We start from the raw sequence: 7664 nt of genomic DNA, 5'->3' as shown, positions 1-7664 counted from the left end.
AAATGCATTTCAGATTTATATTTTTCATAAACTTGCAATTCCACTTTGTGCGTCACCCCCCAGATGGTAACACCCGGGGTGAACCATCCCCCCCCCCCCGGAGTGACGCCATTGCATACATCCCCTAAGTTCATGTTCATTTAATAAATCACCGAATACAAATAAGTGGTAATTTTATGATATTATATGAAAAAAATATAAGGTTATTGAGACATAAGAATCGTAATGTTAGCACAAAAAAAAAAAAATAAATAAATAAATAAATAAATAAATAAAATAAATAAATAAATAATAATAATAATAAATGTCTTGTTCTATTTTTTTTGAAAAGACCACAAATCGAACTTTAATGTTCTACTTCAATACTTATGATCCTCAAAAGGTTAAGAACCTACTGAAAATATTTTTTAAGCACCATCAGCACCATCAACACACGTTAGAACAGGAACTTCATCAAGAAGAGAAACAGAACTCCTCTGTTCTCTTTGTCCTCTCAAACAAGTTTTTAAAAAGTCCGCGTCCCAAATGTGTGCCTAAATTTACGACAGGTCAAGGTTTCGATTAAAAAGGAATGCCAAGCCCATAAAATATTTGTTTCCTGTCGTCTGCTTCAACCTTTTGATAACCCTCCAACTTGCGCCTAACGTGGTAATCCTGTTCTGTCTACAAAGAATTGGAAAAATGGGTTAGATAACTATCTGCTTTGGAGACTTTAGCAAAGACGAGCTTCAGAGTAAACACGAGATATTTTCCCACCCATTTACGTGACAAAGCACGATACCGAGTCCAGAATAACAATCGAAACTCACGCGAACTTGAAAATAGAACCTCAACAGCTTATGATTGTTCACCGCATGAAGACTTGCAGTAAACTGAAAGCTGATTAAGAAATTTATGCTACAAGACGACAAATTTAAGATATTTGAAGAGAAATTTTCTGTCTGAGGGCTCTGAAATTCTGATCTGCAAGCTTTTTGTGTGACGGAAGTGACGCAGTTGTTGTTTAATTGTTGCCAAAAACAATGAAAAGTAATAGTAATCGTAACGTTAAATTACTTCCGCTTTTTTATTGATGTCAAAAACAATAAAAATACTAGTAATTCGCAACTCTAATAAACTATAGAGGGCGTTGCAGCCACTGTCTAATGGCGGATGAAAAAGGTAAAACAAACGCATGCCGTAACTTATAACTTGCTTTGACGCTTAGTGAATGACATTAATTTTTCATCGTGCTTGTGGGAAGCTTTCTTTTCTACTCTTCTGAAATTACATTACATCATAAACTGTCTGAAGCCTGTAATTTACCCCAAATAAAACACGTGGAATGGAATGTTTAACCTTTTTCTTTAGTATTGTAAATCACCACAAGTTAGAGTATTCGAGCTCTGGAGTTGCGAATTATCGATTCAGAGTCACAACTGACTTCAACTGTATTTATGTCGAGGACTGCATACTAAGTGCCTTGCCTCCATTATTTTATATACCGATAGATGGCAGCACCATCACCGGATCAAACAGTTAGTGAGAATTTTGAACTAGTCCAGGAGCTAATAGCTACCTAGTACTAGCACCCCCAGAGGTATCGTTTCACTTGGAGGACATTGAGACCACGAGCATATTTAACGTCGCCCAGTCCCCATTAATGACGACGGTGGGTCTTCGACCAGCGAGGATCGAACCCGAGGCCCTCCGGTCCCGAGTCCAATGCCTTACCGATCAGGCTACCACGGCCCGAGTTGCGAATTATAAGACTAGTTTTGTTAGTAAATTTAACAAATTAATTTCAAGGCTGAACTTAAGCAGCATAAATTTGTGTAGATTAAGCATTTTAAACTTTTCAAATAATGCAAGTTTGCGAAGATTTCTTTGATTCAAGTCAAGTGATTAGTTTAAAAGCGTAATCCTCATTGCTTAAGTTCAACCTTGAAATTAGTTTGTTAACTTTTATTTACAAATTGACTTTATAATTACTAGTATTTTTCATTGTTTTAGCAACAATTAAAAAGTACATTTCGAGTACTGTTTCGTTTTCTCGATGTTTGTAATCTGTTTTCTTCATTAAAATATACAATTTTTGTTGTAAATATGCCTAAATCAGGAGCAGAAAGAACAAGAGGGTAGCGTGAGAAAAACGCACGGGTGAAGGGACGATTCAGAATGTTAAAAAAGAAAAGAAAAAAAATTTTACAGCAATCTTGTGTCTTGACGATATACACAATTTCTTTTAATAAGAAATTTAAAGAAATTAAAGAAAAAAACATTTATCAGAAGAAATTAAAACATTTTGTTCCCATTCTTTCAATTCATTTTTCAACGATTTTTTTTTCTTTCTTTTTTTTCTTTTGCATCTTCAAGATCTCTAGCAAAGAAGTGAGGAATGGTTTTATGGGGGAACTTAATTCACAGACTGTATTACTAATTTACAGTTAAAATTTTGAAACTGTGAAAGCAAAGGTAATAATGACGCTACTAACTATACCGATAATGAATTATAATTAATGTTTCAAATTAAGTAATACAACGGAGTAAGTAACTGATGCATCTATTTGAAGCACAAAATATTGGCACATCACACAAATTGGAAAGAATAATTTTATAACAGCTTAGAACTTTCCTTCAGAGTGGTATAAGAACTAAAAAAATATATTTTGCAACGATTAAAACGAGTGAATTAGAAAAGTTAATTTTTCAAACTAGAACAAAGAGAAAGAAAAAAGGAAAACGAATTGTAATAATAAATAGTTGTTCTCTAAACAGCGTTGTAGTTGGGGGAGTGGAGAGGGATGGCGTTCTCCAAAAAACTTGAGAAATGGCATCCCCAAAAAGCAATGTAAAACTAATGTATTGAAAAAATGCATAGTGAAAATGAACTGCAAAAATAATGCATACGTAGGGTTAGTTGGTTTCTGACTATAACTTTAAAAAAATAATTAATTTGAATTTTCACCTCTTGAATTCAAATTATGTTTTTCGCAATCACGAGTGTGTGTGTGTGCGTGTGTGTGTGTGTGTGTGTGTGTGTGTGTATGTGGGCATGTGTGTTTATGTGTGTGGGGGTATGTATGTTTGTGTGTAGGGGGTATGTGTATGTGTGTGTAGGCATGTGTGTTAGTGTCTGTGTGCAGGTATGAGTGTGTGGGTTTGTGTGCATGAGTGTTTGTGTGTGGTGGGGAATGTGTATGTGTGTGTAGGCATACGTGTTTGTGTCTGTGTGCAGGCATACGTGTTTGTGTCTGTGTGCAGACATGAGTATGATGAGTGTGTGGGTAGTTGTGTGTAGTTGTATGTGTATGTGCAGGTGTCTGTATGTATGTGTAGGTGTCTGTATGTATGCGTGTGTGTTATGTCTGTATGTGTTTGTGTGTGTGTATGTGTGTAGGTGTATGTAGTTGTGTGTGCGCGTGTGTGTGTGTGTAGTTGTGGATGTATGCACGTGTGTGCAGTATATGGATGCAACCTGGAGACGGTTTTCGCTATAGGAGCAGCATCGTAAGGAGCCGATCGACGGTGATGCTGCAGAGGGTGCTGGCGGGAAAATAAAATGATAGCACATCAAAACAGTCAAGTGAGAACAATAAGCAATCGTGATTACTCAAAAATAATAAATTACAGCTTTTAAAATTAATGCCTGCTAAGAAATTTAAACTGACAATTTTTGGTCAAACAAAAATCCGTCAACCATTATCCGCTCTATAATAAGGCGAGTTCCCTGAACATTTTTTTCCTAACTGAAGCACTGGTTCTGTGTGAGGCACAAAGTTTTAAAAAAACGTCAATATTTTGAAAATATCTACCTCCAAGTCGCATCTTTCATTCTTTTATAATTAAACGGTATGTATCATCCAATGCCCTCATTTCTTAAACTAATTATCTCTCAACCGAACAGGTATAATAGATTTTTATTTGTAAAAAATTCATTTACTTTGTTTAAAACTAAACTTTGCAGTTCAAATGCCTAAAAGTAGCTTTATTTTTTTTTTTTACATCCGTGTTATTGTTTTAGAAAGAAAAAACGTAATTCATTCAATAGCTACTTTAACTTCGAGGCAAGAGACAACAAAGAACTTTAAGCATGATCGCGTTAGGAAGCATAAAACTATTTAAATGAAATAGTTTGACGTTTCTTTTGTAAATTGTTTACAGAACTTTTTAATCATTGCTGTTTTATTTTAAGAATGAAATAACGAACTCAACATATTTAAACTGTATTAAAACTATAGTTAAAGTTTATTATGAAAACTTGCTTTGACTAAAAAGAAACAGGGCATTTTATTTACTTATTCATTTTTAAACTTGACCTGGATTTTATTTATTTACTTTTGAAAATCAAAACAGGACTAATATCAAGTAACTTTAATTTCTTTTTTACGGCAGGAATAAAAAGTTATGAAAGCAGTAAAAGAAGCGAATGAAAATAGTCATTCAGAAAAATTTCACCATACTACGTACATATGTTGGCGTGTTATCATCATCAAATTTGAGATGTATCATGTGACTTTTTCAGTCTGAAACTGATTTTTCAACACTGTAGCACTTCTTCTATTCAGTCGACGGTATTCTTATTAACTTTTAATAAGTTACATTAGCATCGTTGAAAAATCTGCATTTTCGCTCATTGAAAGATTAATCAATAGCTTAATATATTTAATCGCACATGTAGTACAAGATAGTCTTCTTTATCGTCTTTACTAATAATAAAGCTGAAAGTCTCTCTGTCCGGAGGATGTCTGGATGTCTGTAGGATGTCTGTGACGCGCATAGCACCTAAACCGTTCTGCCGATTTTCATGAAATTTGGCACAAAGTTAGTATGCAGCATGGGGGTGTGCACCTCGAAGCGATTTTTTGAAAATTCGATGTGGTTCTTTTTCTATTCCAATTTTAAGAAAAAAACTATCATTAATGACGAAATTATCATAACGTGGAACCGTGACATGGGCACAAGCGAATTGGCGAGATACGAAATTATCATAACGTGGAACTGTAACGTGGGTACAAGCCGATTGGCGAGAAAATTCACCATACATTATTTGTAAATATACTGGCGAACCAAAAGACCTTTTAATTTTTCTATTACGGGCAAAGCCGTGCGGGTGCCACTAGTTACTAATAATAAAGCTGAAAGTCTCTCTGTCTGGATGTCTGTGACGAGCATAGCGCCTAGACCGTTCGGCCAATTTTCATGAAATTTGGCACAAAGTTAGTTTGTAGCATGGGGATGTGCACCTCGAAGCGATTTTTCGAAAATTCGATTTTTTTTCTTTCTATTCCAATTTTAAAAACATTTTCTCAAGAAAAATTATTATAAGAAGGACGAGTAAATTACCAAGTTATTATATCGTGGAACCGTGACATGGACAGGCCAATTGGCGAGAAATTCACCATCCATTATTTGTAAATATACAGGCGAACCAAAAGACCTTTTAATTTTCTACTACGGGCAAAGCCGTGCGGGTACCACTAGTTATATATATGAGGTCAATTTCTCGAGTAACTGACCGACATTTGTAGAGCAAAACAGTGTGTATTTAGCAACATTCAACGCAAAATATATGTTGTGCCAACGATCTTTTCTCCTGGATTATTGTATTTTTGAAGCTGAATTTAATGGTATAGTTGAAATCTTGAAATAAATTTTGGATGATTTTAAAAAATTCTCAAAAGCAAGGTAACTGGCTGACATGGTACTTTTTAAAATGTCAGTGAGATACTGTGTTAACATTTTTCTTTATAAATCAACCAAAATGTATTTCGAGAATTTATTAGGCTACTGAATTCAGCTTAAAAAATGCAATAACCCAGGAGAAAAGATCGTTTGCACAACGTATATTTTTCGTTCAACGTTAAACTACTTGCAGTTTTGCAAAAATTATGAATTAAGATAAGTCTATGTTAAACAAATCTTAATTTCTGAAGAAAAAAAAATCAATGAGAGGTAATTAGCAAAATTTCTTCGGAAAGTGAAAACGACCAATGTCCAAGTGAAATGGACCTGTCGAAAGTGAACGAAGAATCGAAACTGAAACAATGTACGCGTCACGGATGGAGTCCCGCCTCGGAGAAATGGACACTGGGTATCTAGACATGTGTGACCGGCAGCAGAAATGGAAACAAGTGCTGTAAACAGGTGTTATGTCTAAAAAAAGATGAGAGTATTCTTATTAACCCGTTTGTCCCTCCGATTATTTTGAATCTGCAACCGCAGCATGCAGAGCGTAAAATCCACCGGCGCTGAAAATATGAGCTCTGCAGTCACCGAGATGATGGCGATACTGGCTGGAATGAATTGCCGCATCATTGCATTGATCAGGCAAGCAAATTTTTCAGAACTCATGTTTTTTACGCCTTTTTATGAAATGCACGTGCTTGTCACGATCATTTACAGTGCTCATAGGAATGATTTTTTTTAAGTTTATCGTTATCTTTAAGTTACCATCACAAAACACCTCCTCTCTCACTTTTTTTTTTGTTGTTTTGTTGTTGTCGATCAGTTTGTTCTATTCATTTATCGTCGCGGTGATTCTGCAACAATAACAGAACTCAGTGACCAAAAACACTCCCCCTTTTCCACTGCATTCCCTTAGAAGCAAAAAATTGTCTCAAGGCTAGACCCCATCTTACGGCAACTGAACTATGATTTTACCTGCTCTATAGAATTTTCATGAGTTTTAATTTATTGAGTGGTTTTTAACCAGTGTTCAGCCAGATTTTCAATTTGAATAAATTAAATGAAGGCTGTTTCTGCCGAAATCTCTACAAGTATTTTGCATATTTAAAATATTATTCTCACACAGATTTACACTATTTTGGTTGTAATATTAAAGGCTTAGGTGCCCACGGAAAGGGGGGCGCCATTGAAATTTTTAAGGTGTTTTTAGGGGTCTTTTTATTTTTTGATGGGGGAGGTGGGTTCTAGTTCTTAAAAGGTGCTCAGTAGTATTTGAGAGGATGCCTCATTGCCAGGGCCTGATTACTGAATAGGCCTACTAGGCCGTGACCTAGGGCTCTCGACACTTAGGGGCTCTCAAATGGCTAAAGTTGTTCGAGCCAATAGCTAAAATTGAAAAATTTGACTGCAGGGGCCCCCCGAAAAAGTGTTTGGCCTAGGTCCTCCCAATATCTTAATCGGGCCCTGCAAACTGCTCTCGTGGGATGAGCACACCTGTTAAAAGGAATAGATATTTGCAATCTGAAATCTATTGAGGGTAAAATTTCCTTTGTAAATCAGCTACCATGTCAATAGTACACAGAATATTACATAATAATGTTCAGAGACTTATGAAGTTCAGTTTCTGTACCTCCGAAGCTAATGAATTACTATTTAAATTTAAAAAAAGAACTTACTTTGAACTGCCCATTGTTCCATGGATTTGATCCCTCGCAGCCACCTCAACAAAGAAAACGTACAGTCATTGGAAACGCTAACATCAGAACTTAATCCCATGAACATCGGCATGAGGTGTCGGAACCCTTTGGACATCATCTCCTGCATTTTCACCTTCATAGATTTGAATGATTCGACGATCGCTTGTTCCTCAATCGCCAGTTCCGTGGTCAGCTCAACTCTGGAACCATCATCACTTGGAGAAGTTGTTGCCTTTTGGATGGCATTCCGAGTGGTTTCGACATTTACTCGAAAATCCTCAGTCTGATTAACGTAGTTAT

This window comes from Uloborus diversus, unplaced genomic scaffold (assembly GCF_026930045.1).
Source record: "Uloborus diversus isolate 005 unplaced genomic scaffold, Udiv.v.3.1 scaffold_753, whole genome shotgun sequence".
In the NCBI taxonomy this organism is placed as follows: domain Eukaryota; kingdom Metazoa; phylum Arthropoda; class Arachnida; order Araneae; family Uloboridae; genus Uloborus; species Uloborus diversus.
This window is presented reverse-complemented; position numbering follows the sequence as displayed.